General features: G+C 51.6%; 1 long non-coding RNA gene across 3 annotated transcripts in view; it reads right to left on the minus strand.

The window, feature by feature from the left end:
• Window positions 1-11,558, minus strand: part of LOC138849951 (uncharacterized) — a 34,106-nt gene extending 22,548 nt beyond the window's left edge. For 2 of the 3 annotated variants that reach the window (XR_016235846.1, XR_016235845.1), the window contains exons 1-2: window positions 11,384-11,556; window positions 3,944-4,123 (exon numbers count right to left, since the gene is read on the minus strand). This is a non-coding gene — a long non-coding RNA (uncharacterized LOC138849951). Of the gene's footprint in view, window positions 1-3,943; window positions 4,124-11,383 lie in introns of all 3 variants that reach the window. The other variant, XR_016235847.1, reaches the window with a different exon arrangement.
• Window positions 11,559-13,740: the final 2,182 nt, after the last annotated feature.

The following is a 13,740-nucleotide window of genomic DNA, read 5'->3' on the forward strand; positions in this document are numbered from 1 at the left end:
CAAGTCCTTGGGCCCCTGTGCCCACATGGGAGACCTGGAGGAAGCTCCTGGCTCCTGGCTTCAGTTTGGCACAGCTCTGACTGTTCTGGCCAGGTGGGGAGTGAACCAGCAGATGGAAGAACCACCCCCCCTTCTCTCTCTGTGTAACTCTGACTTTCAAATAAATAAATACATTTTTTTAAAAAAAGATTTCTGTTTGCTCCTAATATCCATTCTCTCTGTCTCTCTTGCTAATAGAACCCTCTATTTTCAACTGGGCAAAAGGTCACCGGGAATCAATAGTGAATTTCCCTAATGGATGCAGACATATGATTAAAGTTCTGGCCAACAGAATGAAAATAAAAGTGTCATGTATAAATGTAAAGACATGTCATCAAAGGGCGTGAGTATACTCTGTCTCCTTCCTGCTTCCTGTTGGCCATAACACAGATATGATTGCTGGAGCTCAAGCAGCCACCTTGGATCATGAAGTAGAATATGCCAAGACTGACAATGCAGATGACTTTGTGGAGAACTCCATCAGCTCCCAACTTCCTCCCTCCAGATTTCTTTTATATCAAAAAGAAATAATTTTGTATCCTATTTCTTAGGCCCTTAATCTTTAAACATTTTTTAATTAAAAAATTTTATTTGGACATCTATTAGAGGTCTGTTTCCTCACTTAGCTTTTTTTTTTTTTTTTTTTGCTTTTTTTAAAAAAAGATTTATTCATTTATTTGAAATGCAGAGTTACAGAGAGACAGAGAGAGAAAGAGCGAGAGAGAGAGAGGGGGGAAGAGAGGTCTTCTATCTGCTGGTTCACTCCTGAGATGGTTGCAATGGCCAGAGCTGGGCCAATCCAAAGCCAGGAGCTTCTTCCTGGTCTCCCACATGGGTGCAGGGGCCCAAGGACTTGGGCCATCTTCTACTGCTTTCTCAGGCCATAGCAGAGAGCTGGGTTGGAAGTGGAACAGCAGGGACTCGAACCAGTGCCCATATGGGATGCCAGCACTGCAGGAAAGAGGAAGAGACAGAGAAGAGACCAAGAGAAAGAGAGATCTTCCATCCATTGGTTTACTCTTCAGATGGCCTCAATGGCCAGGGCTGGGCCAGGTTGAAGCCAGGAACTTCATGGGTGTCCTCCATGTGGGAGCCCTGGCACAAATACTTGGGCCACCTCCCACTGCTTTTTCCTGGCCATTAGCAGGGAGCCTGATTGGAAGTGGAACAGCTAGGACATGAACTGGCACCCATATAGGATGCCCGCATGGTAGGCAGTGGCTTTACAGTGCCACAGTGGCAGCCCCCCATATTTGATTTTTAAAAGAAGCCATCCTTTAGGCAATAACTTTAAAAATAATGAACAAAACTGAGGCAATCCCTTACAATGCGAATAAAGCTCAGGTTAAACATTAACAACATCTTAAAGCAATTGCCCTTGCAAGCTGATATACAGAAAAGCCTGTGGTGGATCATGTGTCTTGGACTCACTGCACATCAGGTAGTGTGAGTAGTGTTCGTTATGCGATAATGAAGCTGTGCTCCTGAGATTCGCCCACTCCCATGAATGGTCTCAGGAGCTGCATATATAAGGGACACTGTGGAACAGCCAGGGAAGAAGAAAGGCTGGCGGGAGTGACACTGTCAGCGCTAGGAGCATGGAGGATGGAGCCGGGCAGCACTGTTGGCCTGTTCTTGAAAGGGGAGCCCTGCCTTCCACGTTGTCTCAGTCTTGCCTCTCTCTAGGTCTTTGTGTATATATAGTGCTGTAGAAGCCAAAGAACATGGCCCAGTCCATATATTCACTCGGTGTGAGTGGAGAATATGTTGTCTGCATGCCAGCATCCAATTCCCACCCTCCAGCCACAGCTTCGCCTGTGCAAAGCCCTTGGTCTGTCCATGCAGTGGTGTGGGTGGGATGTGCCGCCCCAACTCCCAGCGTGAGCCAAGCACTCTATCACACGTCCTGGGTCACCAAGATTGGCTGAATGAATGGTGGGCAAGTGACCTAAGCTGATCAAATTAGAGTGACTCTTGAGTTTTGTGGGAGCCTTCAGAAAAACAACTTTTCATTTTTCACTGACTCAGAATTTTAAGCAAATGAGGTTAAAAAACTACAGTGATCTCACCACCAAAAGGCCAGAACCTTATCTAAGTACGTAGGTGACCCACAAGAGGCTGACCCGGAAGTGGAGGAAGAGGAAACCCTCTTGTTGGTGACGTCATTCAGGCCCCAGCGTCAGGCGATGCTGGAGCAGGCCCAGCTCTGGCCTTCTCGGTTATGTAAGTCATTAAGTTCCAGGTTGTTACTGTTATTGTTGTATGTTTTGGAACTAGGGCTGCCAGATAAAACATAGGACATCTAGTCAAATTCCAAACTCAAATGCCTTTGAAAAATTATAAGCATGTTCCAACTATTGCATGGGGCATAGATAAAAATTGAGTCATTGCTTATCTGGAATTTAAATTTCACTGGAGGACTATATTTTTCTTTGCTAATAATTACCAACCCTCCTTATAACCAAAATGTATTAGTGCTGGGTGGTGAAGTGTTCATGAGAGGGTGTGAAACATCTGTTGTTTGGGTGAATGAAATGGGACATTAGAGTCCTTGGCCAGGCCTGGAGATTACTGAATGACAAAGCCAGCGTCATTTCCGAAGCAAGGAGCCACACAGTGGTGTGAACAGTACCGAGGAGAGGCAGGGCGGGCAGCCACGCAAAGGTCTCAGCTGAGCCAAGGATTAGCAACCTGGACAGCCTCAGGAATGGAAGATCAAGGTGGGGGCCGCCACTGTGGCACAGCTGGTAAAGCTGCCACCTTCAGTGCTGGCTGGCATCCCAGATGGGCGCTGGTTCGAGGCCCGCCTACTCCACTTCCCTTCCAGCTCTGTGCTAATGCGCCTGGGAAAGTAGTGGAAGATAGCCCACATTCTTGAGCCCCTGCACCTACGTGGAGACCTGGAAGAAGCTTCTGGCTTCAGATCAGCCCACCTCCGGCCTTTATGGCCATTTGAGGCGTGAACCAGCGGATGGAAGACCTCTCTCTCTCTGCCTCTGCCTCTCTGTGACTCCACCTTTCAAATAAATAAATAATCTTTTTTGAAGTACAGTGGAGACACATCCACACCTTATTTAACTTACTTTGTATTCAGAGGCTAGTCAAGGCAGGAGGCGAGAAAGAAGGAAAATAATCATTGAAACATTGTAGGGGCCACAGGTCCTGACAAGAACTTAGCAGGTGGCGTGAGTGGCCTGTCCCCTGCTGGCCTCTCAATGCAGGCATCTCTCTGGGTCCTTGGGGTGGTAGTCAAAATGTTTGTCACCAGGTACTGCCAACGTGTACCCACTGGCTCAGGCCTTCAGGAGCCGAGCAATCTCCCCTGGCACCGCGGCCCGCAGCCCTTGGCCTCTGCATAAGCGGTCACACCACTTGAGAAAGTAAGAAATGAGACAAAGTAGCAGAAACGAGAGGTCACGCTGCGGGGAGGCCGTGATCCGCGTGCAAGGCGGAGCGCCTTCCAGGGATGCCCTCTCGCAGCCCCGCGCAGGCCCCACGCTGCCTTCCCTGACACAGCACTGCGTGGCCCGGGCGGCGCCCCCTCCCCTTTACGGACAGCTCTCGCCCTCCTGAGGGTCTCCAGCTGTGCCTTTGATTCTTGTAGCTTTGGCTCAAGTCTGGCACTAGTGGGTTTCACATTCCCTGTGGCGCCTCCGCCCCCGAGGGCCCACGTCAGCACTGTCAACACCGTCGTGTGACATCCTGCTTGGGAAACCACCGGGTTGGATCAACTCTTCTATGACAGCTGTGGATTTTCCCAGACCCCAACCTTTCCAAACCTTCAGCGTCAAGCTGTGCGTGAAAGTCAGTCTTGCTATTCATAAACAAACAGAGAGCTTGAAAAGACAAGAAAGCTGCTGTTTCGGTGCCCAGCCTTCGCGTGGCTCCGCGGTTGCCTGCTCACCTTTTGATGGGAGGTCGGCAGTAAGGACCTGCCGGGATGATCACTGGGCGAGTGCTTGGGCCACGGGCGCCGAGGAGCTCTGATCACCACACATCACACACTCCAATCACCGTGGCACAGCAGGCGCCTTGTCACCAACTTCTGCTTGTTTCACTGAGGTGCGTAGGAAGAATGTACCAACTGGAAAAAATTAGGGCACACGCTTCAGCTTGTAACATAGTAAGATAAGCCCAGTTATTTTTATGCATTTGCTGTGCAACTCAGCTATGCCCAGATCTCACTAGCCCGTGGGTACCAAGGAGGCCACAGGGACATTGGACTTGGGATGTTTCTAGGCTCAGGAAGAGAGCAGCTCCCACGTGGCTGGGAGAGGCTTGTGGCTACCTGGAGCCAATCTTTCAAGTATATAGTGCTGCTGACATGGTCGTGGTCACTGTCCTAATCAATCAGGCCATGCATTTGTGACCACTGTGCTAAAATTCACCAGGTTGAAGGACTTGGGCTTAGCGAAGACTTCCCGAGGAAGGACCCAGTGGGGCTACTGTGAGATGCTGACACTACTGCATCAGCAGCAGTGGGCTCCTTCCCCTTGGGCTTGCCCAGGTACAAGGCACCTTTCCTGGAGCCCCTTCCTCACCTGGCTAGGTACCCCTTCAGAAGCAGCGGGGGGAACCTTCCCTAAGCATTGTCCCGTCTGCACTGTAGGCGTGTGTTCCTCGGGGTTTCCTGAATACCAAAGGAGCAGCAGATGTCTCACTCACAAATGACCCATGTCCGCCACCACTGCTGACTTTCCTAACACCCTAAGCACCCACAGTCACCTACCAGAAGCCACGCTTTATTTGGGGTGCAAATATGCTCTTGAATGAAGAGCTAAGGCTACAGACCATTCTTCTTAGCTTCATTTCGCTTGCCTGGAACACCTTCACTGAGCACAAAGGAGGGGGGACAGGATGCAGTAGCAGCAAAGACAATGATGAAGAGGAGGAAAGGAGAAAGTGAAGGTAGAGAATCAGGCCTGCTTCTCTCTCAAGAGGCCCCCTTTCAGGGCTGGTGCTGTGGCATAATGGGTTAAGCCACTGCCTGCAATGCCAGCATCCCACATGGATGCCGGTTCGAGTCCAGCTGCTCCACTTCTGATCCAGCTTACTGCTAATATTCCTGGGAAAGCAGCGGAAGATGGTCCAAGTGCTTGGGCCCCTGCACCCACGTGGGAGACCTGGAAGAAGCTCCTGGCTCTTGACTCTTGGTTTTGGCCTGGCCCAGCCCCGGCTATTGTGGCTATTTGGGGAGTGACCCAGCAGATGGAAGATCTCTCTCTATCTCTATTTCTCTCTAACTCTGCCTTTCAAATAAAATAAATCTTAAGAAAAAAAAAAAAGAGGCCTTTCTCTTCCACCGCTAGTCTCTCTCCATTTAGGATGAATTCTGGAGCAGCCCCTATTCACAGGCCTTTGCCTGATGGCAAAATAGATTAAAAGAATGTTCTCCGTTCTCTGCCTCAAAGCTTGGCCTATGGTTGCTTCTTCCTCCAGTCTCCTCTCTCAAGCTCTTTTTTTCTCCCAGCAGGCCCCATGGCTGAAATAGCCTGGGTGCCCCTGCAGCTTCCCAGCCAAAGCCCACGAGGGCTTGGGGCCTAGACCGTGCTCCTCTCTCAGCCCACTGCTCTTCTCTCCCTGAGTGGATCGCTGGGGGCTAACTCAGCTACGAGCCGGGAGAATCCCTCTTCAGCCCCTGGCCTTCTCTCCCGCAGAAGTCAGCGTCAGCGCTGTCCTCTTTCTCTTCCCCAAGCTCCTCCCCTAGGAAAGAATCCCTCAGAAAACACAACAAGGGGCAGGGGAGGCCTTCTGTCTGTGTCCAAAAGGACAGGACGAGAGACTTCACATCATCAGACTCCAGAGCCATGACTTGAAATCGACCCAAGTCTCTTCCAGTGGTTCTTCCCCTGTCCTACTAACACCCCTGTGGTCGCCAGCTCTTTGCCATTATAACACTGCTGGGGGCAGCCTAGCTTTATATAGGGAAAGGGTTCACAGTTCTGGGGGCTCACAGTCCAACATGGGGTGTCCCCACTGGTTGGCCATCTGCTGGTGGGGTACCTGCTGGCGGAGTCCCGAGTTGGCACACGGGTCTCTAAGTTGCGCCTTTTACAGCCGCAGGATCTCATTAGGACAGCTCTGTCCTAACAATTCAATCCAGGCACCTCCCCAAAGCTCTACCTCCAAGCTCTGTAATTGGATTAAGTTCCTATCCTAACATAAAACTATGGTGACCAAACCTTTCACACGTGGGCCTTTGGGGGTCCTTCAATATCCAGACCATAATAACTGTCCCCCTCCCTCATTATCCCTGATCAAAACTGCCAAGCAGTTCACTTGCATCACAGCTCCCATTGGCAAGTGGCTCATCAGGCGGCATGATGCGGCTGCAGGAGACAGAGTCCCGCCTGATATGAATCAGGTGCATCGGAGAGCAGTGGTTGTATAGACGCACACACCCTGGACCCAGACTGTGCGGATTAAGTCCTAGCTCAAGGGGTGGGCGCTTGGCATAGCAGTTGAGATGCTGCCGGGGACCCCATATCCATGTGCCTGTGTTCAAATCCGGGCTCTACTCCCAATTCTTGCTTCCTGATAATGTATACCCTGGGAGATAGCTGTTGCTGTTTCTGGTACTTGGGTCCTTGCCATCCGCGTGGGAGACCTGGACTGAACTCCCAATTCCTGACTTTGGCCTGTACCAGCTCCGTTACTGTAGGCATTTGGGGAGTAAACAAGTGGCTAGGAGATCCCTGTCCGTTTCTCTTTCTGCCTTTCACATACATCTTTAATACTTTTTTAAAAATCCCAGCTCAAACACTTAGTAGCTGTGTGCGTTCAGGCAGTTCACCTGATTGGTCATCTGTGAAATGGACATAATAGTATCTACCACGGTGGAAATCAAATGGGATAAGACACCTAAATGGGGGTGTGGCACAGTAAGTGCCACACATGATATGGTTTTTGTTTTAAGGATTTCTCCTGGGACACAGCTTAGCAGTCACCTTTTTGAGCGTACCCTTTGGGTTACCCAGAGTAACAACTGTTTACCTAGGACTTCCTCTGTGTTGGGTATAAGGCATAATCCAGAGATGCCGTAAAGTATTCGGGAGGATGGGCATGGGCTGTATGCAGATACTGTATCATTTTATATAAGGGGCTGAGCAGTCAAGGATTTTGGAATCAGAAGGGAGGGCCTGGAACCAACCCCCTCCAGACACAGAGGCACACCTGCATAACTCCCCCGTATCTTTCCAGTATCACCCCCTGAATCAATTTGTGCAGCCTTGCCGCAGTTCCTGGCTCACGTTATGTTCCCTCCTGACAAACGCTTATGACATCAGCACATCACCACGGCACATCTACAACATTCAAAGCATCTACAGGAAAACGGAGCAACACAAACCATAATAACGTGTGAAGCCAGATTTTCCTCAAGATAGCTCTCAGCCTATGCCTCAACGCCCAGCCGCGGGGGTAGGATTTCATCAGGCTCTTCTTGTTCCCATGGTAACCAACATACATGAGACGCTTATAAACAAAGATGAAGCGAGATGGTGAGTGGAAAACACGCGGCGACGAAGTGAGCAGAGCCAGGTCTCGCCCCAGCTCTGCAGCTCATCAGCCGGGTGGGCTGGGACAGCTATTTATATCTGAGTGGCTATTTCAGACTGAGAAGTGTTTCTCAAAGCCCGCGCCTCAGGTCACCTACGTCAAGATCAGCAGCGATGATTTTTTTCAAGTCCACATTATGGAGATCCCGCAAAACGACTACATCGGAATCTCGGAGCATGGGAACCTAGAATCATACTTTAAACAAGATCCCTAGGTGATTTGTTTTTTAAACAGAGGAAGTAGGTGTATGTGTGTATAGAATATAAATTTTCATTTATCTGTGAGGCAGAGAGAGAGAGAAGCTCCCATTACTTCCCAAACGCCCATAACCGTAGGGAATGGGCTGGGTCAAAGCCAAGAGACAGGAAGGCAATCCCGGCCTCCCAGGTGGGAGAACCATATCACTTACATCACCATTGCTGCCTCCCGGGCTCTGCACTAGCAGCAAGCTGGAGTCAGGAACCAGAGGCAGGAACTGAACCCAGGTACTCTGGGATCTTAAACCACCGTCGCAACCGCTAAGCTATACACCCGCTCCCTCCGAACAGACGATTCTTTTTTTTTTTTTTTTACAGGTAGAGTTAGACAGTGAGAGAGAGAGAGACAGAGAGAATGGGCTTACTTTTTCCATTGGTACACCCCCCCAAGTGGCCACTATGGCCGGTGTGCTGCGGCTGGCGCACTGCACCGATCCAAAGCCAGGAGCCAGGTGCTTCTCCTGGTCTCCTATGGGGTGCAGGGCCCAAGCACTTGGGCCATCCTCCACTGCCTTCCCGGGCCACAGCAGAGAGCTGGACTGGAAGAGGGGCAACCGGGACAGAATCTGGCGCCCCAACTGGCACTAGAACCCAGGGTGCTGGCGCCGCTAGGCGGAGGATTAGCCTAGTGAGCCTCGGCGCCGGCCTAACAGATGATTCTTAAACACACTGAAATCTGAGAATCACAAGGCTCTGTGATACCTCCTCCAACATGTTATTGTTCCCCATTTACTCACGGAGGTCAGAATTTGATTGCTTTGGACACAAAGAATCATTGCAAAAACCCTTGATTGACAACCAGACAGAATACACTCTTCAAAATACTCTTTCACTCAGCAACCATGTACCCTGTACTTTCTCTGTGTCAGCCATTGTTCTGGGGCTATACCAGTCATAAGAGATGAAAATGCCTGCCCTCATGAGGCTTACCTCCTAGTGTGTGGGGTTGGGAAAAAAGAATACAGCAAGGTAGGGGATCAGGATGGAGGACTGTTCAAATTTCTCCCAAATTGTCTGCATCTGAAAAGATCACCTCATACATTTAGTACCCAGTCCTGTTAGCCAGGCCCGACTGCATCTGGAAAGAGACCTGGGAATGCGGTAGCTGGCTTCCTTAGGCATGGCTACTCTCCACCTGCCACCCACCCTTTCGAGGACCCCACCTTCTCACCCCTGTTTCCACCCCGTGACTAGTGACTGACGGCCCCTTGGTCTCCTGGTGGGGTCAACTTGGCGGGGGTGGATGTGGGGGTGGAGTTAATTTGTGCTCCCTGGGTTCTCATGGGGAGGCTACACCCTTGCTAGCTTTCCCCTACCCTGTCCTGCTTCCCCCCACTCCCCACCCCTTGTCCCGGGAGCACTCTCTCACAAATCCCTTGCGTCACAACCCCTTTCTCCAGTTCTGCTATTCTGTGGAATCCAGTCTAAGACAAGGTCTTGGAGCCGAAGGAGAAGATAACTTATTTCAGTGGGGGGTCTTGGCCCACTTTGCGCTGCTGGAAGCCACACATCTGACACTGGGTGATCCATAAAGGACAGGGCTTTGTTTGGAAGGCTGGGAGGTTCAAAGGCACGGCCTTGGCACCTGGCTGTACTTGGTGCTGCATCATTCCCTGGGGGAAGGTGGAAGAGCAAGAGAGCATTCGAGAGCAAGAGAGGGAGGCACCGGGATTGAGATCCACCTGCTCTGGAGAGCCAGAACCCACTCCTACAGTCACAAGGCTGACCCACTCACAAGAGCAGAGTCCTCATGACCTAACCACTTTGTACTGGGCCCCTTCTCTCTCCACCTTTGCCTTAGGAACTCTGTTTCCAACGTGTAAACTTTAGGGGCTGCCTTCCCACTGTAGCCATGGGGTTCTACAGAGTCCGGTGCCCGGGGGTCATCAGGGCTCAGGTTCCCCTAGATCCTCATTGTCTCATATTCATCCTCAGCTTGCATTTCGGTGTGCAGAGTCCCCTGGGTGGTGCCTGACGTTAAGCTGCGGAGAAAAGCAGCCCACATTCTCTGGGATGCATTGCTGGCTCCTGGCCCTTGGTTTCTCTCATTCCTTCCCTCCTCCGGCCGTGGACGTTTCCTTAAACCTACACTGCCTGTGGCAGGAGCTGCGTGGGGCTTGGGGACTCACAGGAATGCAGGAAAGTTCTTGACATCATTTAGTTTTTCCATCAAACCTATTAATACCTAATCCTTGAAAATGCCCACACGGGCCGGCGCCGTGGCTCACTTGGTTAATCCTCCGCCTGCGGTGCCAGAATCCCATGTGGGTGCCGGGTTCTAGTCCTGGTTGCTCCTCTTCCAGTCCAGCTCTCTGCTGTGGCCCAGGAAGGCAGTGGAGGATGGCCCAAGTGCTTGGGCGCCTGCACCCACATGGGAGACCAGGAAGAAGCACCTGGCTCCTGGCTTTGGATTGGCGTAGCTCCGGCCATAGTGGCCATTTGGGGGGTGAACCAATGGAAGGAAGACCTTTCTCTCTGTCTCTTTCTCTCTAACTCTGCCTGTCAAATTAAAAAAAAAAACACACAAACAAAAAAAAAACCCAAAAAACGCCCACACTTGGTAAATAATCAGCTGGGTTAAAGGTCATGCTCGTGGAACTTTCTTATCCGTAATTGTTTTTAAAAGCCCACCTGACGCATCTTTGCTCAAATAAATGGACCTTCCCATCTGCTGCCTTGGAGCACACAGAGCAGGGCCAGGGCCAGGGCTCTAAGGCAACCTGCTATGAACCCGAGCATGCCAGCATTGTTTATCACAACCGGAAAAGACTTCCCCTTCCTGGCTCCACGCCACGGCCCACCTTCCCCACGCCCGAGACTGATTTCTCTTTGTAGTGATGCCGATGGACGCCGAGGCAGACACGCTGCCCAGTCTGGACGGCACAGACATTCTTAAAATATTTGTAAGATTGAAAAAATTGCCTGGAGATTTTCCCTTTCAAAGAAATGTTGTAGTATAGCCACTCTGTGCTCCGAGCCTCTGGTGGGGTAACACAGGGGAAATGAAGTGGGGCCGCGCTCTGTGGGAGCCTGCCAGGGACCCCGATGGCTCAGGGCGACCTGCCTGCCAAGTCCCTGAGGGTGGGGTGGGCTGGGGTCTTGAACCTCCCTGAGGGCTCCTATTTCATTTTCTGTTGAACTTGACTTTTCTGTCTAGCTAACTAAAAGCAGGTGAGGTTGTCTCAGAAGTGTCGCCTGCTGCCTGCCCTCTGCCCGTCTCATTCCTTCCCTCCTTCGGCCACAGAGGTTTTCGGAGCACCCACGCCACGGCGGGAGCTGCAGGGGCCTCACCGCCACCTCGATTGGTCTTGGTGAGCCATCGGTTTGTAGTCATGGGCTCCCTCCCGGCTACACAGACATGGCTTCCAGCAGCCAAGAAAGGAGTGAAGAGCTTTGCAAGGCCTGAGGGCTCAGGCCCCTGTGCCCCAGCTGGAGAGAGGTGGGACCCCATGGCATGAGAAGGCAAGGAGTGACAATGACTCACGGGTGACAAGGTACCCGCAGGCAGGAAGTGCGGCTGCGTTACTCACTTGTGACTTTCCCTTGCGTCTCTTCAGAGGCCCACAAAGGAAAGTGCCTGCGACGCCTCCCCCACGCCTCTCCCCTCCCAACCAACAGGAGGCCTAGACCAGCAAGCTCAGCAGAATCACCTGGGACGGTGGGATGGGGGAGAGGATGAAAAGGCAGAGTTTGATTCCATAGCCCTGGGGAACCCCACACCGGGTGTTTCCAACAAGCTCCACCCAGGTGATGGCAATGCTAAAAGCACACTGGGCTCTAGCAGTGACCTAGCTCATTCAGAACCACCTCTCGGGAGGGGTGGTGGCCAGCTGGCTCCTGTGGCCATCAGGTTGATTGGGGGGTTTCCTTCTGGTGACAGCAAATCTCCTGACCTGTCCTTGGGAACTGTGCCGGTGGCTTGAGCACCACTGGCTATGTCTCTTAGGGCTCCCTCCTTATCCATCACAGCCAGGCGATACCCGGTGCCCGAGCCTCCTGGGAATGAGCCGGGGAGGCCTGGAGGAAGAGAAGGATTCTCCAGGCACAGATGTATAATAGGCAAGCTCTCGGCTCTGCCGCCCGCCCTGCTCGCCGCTGGCCCAGTGTGCTGTTCACTGCACAGCCCCTCCACGTGAAAGGGCCATCAGCTTCCCCATTGCATAGATGGCTATGTCTTTATGGCTGTCCTCACGGGGGCTGTCCTACCCTCTGTGTGAAGTGCTTCCGGTGTGCAGTTTTGCAAGCGTTGCTCATTTTCCATAGCTCTCAATTGTTCCCTCTCCATCTCCCAGCTTGTCCCAGTGAGCGGGGGCAGGGGTGCTAATTACAGCAGCTGAGAGCAGCCTTGGCGGGAAGCCAGGGGAGGTGGCGATGACTCAGGGGCCACAAGAGAACCTGGGTAAGGTGTTGTCTGGATGGCCACAGTTACCTGGCTGGACTCCTGGGTGGATGTTTACTGTCGCTGGAACCACGGTAACTCCCAAGCAGGGAAAGGCCGGCTGACACAGACACGAAAGCTATGCAGAGTGAGGCACACCGTCGGCTTCATCGCCAGGACCGTGTGTCCTTTCATTCCCACCACGCAGGACGGAGCAGGTGCAGGCTGCTGTTCCGGGGCGTGCTAGCATGAAGTGAATCAGGGAATGAGAGAGCACGCGATTGCTCCAGGAGGGAGAAGACAGTCCCGTCTCTTGGAGACCACTCTAGTTCATCAAGACTGTGCACTTGGCAGTTGACTTCTACAAGGCACAACTTCAAGAAGCTGGGCTGAACACAGCTTTCCTGCTTAAACTCACCAGGATCACTTGGGAGCATTCTCAGAGGCATAGGTTGGGACCTGGGTCTGTGCTAGGTAAAAAGCCCTTTAGGTACATAGGGAGGGAGTCAGCACTTTCAAAGAGCTTAGGTCACCGTACAGAGTCCAACACATCTAAGTCCTGTATAAACAGCAGTTATTATTGGGCAATCATATTCATTCCAGGGGTGTCCCCAAACCCACCTGAAACTGAGCAGCATTAGTCGGCCTAGAAGTGAGCGCCCTTTAAGTTTAATCAGAGTCTCCCCAGCCCATCCTGAGCCACGTAAGCCATGCTTCCGTGAGTTCTTTACCCACCAACAGTAGATCTTTGCCATTGATCTGTGTCTTCTAATGAAATAACTGAGTTGAAATGGATCTAGAGTTGCCACCTCCAAAGTAGAGAAAATTCGAGCTAGCTCTCTGGGAATAACACATCACCCTCCCCGCGGCTGGCTGGCTGCACAGTGTGGTGGTGTTTTTGGCACAGACACTGAGGCCCCCCTGCCTGATTTGTCTCTTGGCTCCCACCGGTCACTAGCTGTAGGCAATAGCTTTACCTTCTTCACCCCATCTGTGGAACTGGGAATAGTAAGAATACCCCAGGGGTTGTGCCGGGGACTAAAGGCATTCCCAGGTGTAGAGCAGTTAGCACAGGGCCTGGCACATTCCCTGTGCTAGTGTACTTTCACCTGTAGGAGGTGTTGGGTGCCATTTGTCTTGTGTCTACCCATAGAGAGACGATTGGGAACCACTAGACTAGATCCTTCCATCAACGAATTGCTCAGGGTTTATCCAGGACTTCCTTATTTGAAACCTCTGTGTTTCCCTTGCAGGAAAACCAACACTGCCTGTTGGGGTTTCCAAAAATGAGAATTTGGGGATTAAACATATGCCAAAGGCTTATCTGCTGCTCTTACAAAGATTCAGTGTAGACATGCTTTCAAGACTCCAGCTATTGTGGGCAGTCTCGGTGTAACTCAGTGAAACCGCTGACTTTATATGAACTGTTCAAAAATATCTCTAGAATTTATCCTGCCTTTTCACTATGAACCAAATTTCAGAGAATCAGAATCAAACAGCCCTAGTGGA

The sequence above is a fragment of the Oryctolagus cuniculus genome, chromosome 6 (assembly GCF_051225735.1).
Source record: "Oryctolagus cuniculus isolate XC-2025 breed Fujian yellow rabbit chromosome 6, ASM5122573v1, whole genome shotgun sequence".
Taxonomy (NCBI): Eukaryota; Metazoa; Chordata; class Mammalia; order Lagomorpha; family Leporidae; genus Oryctolagus; species Oryctolagus cuniculus.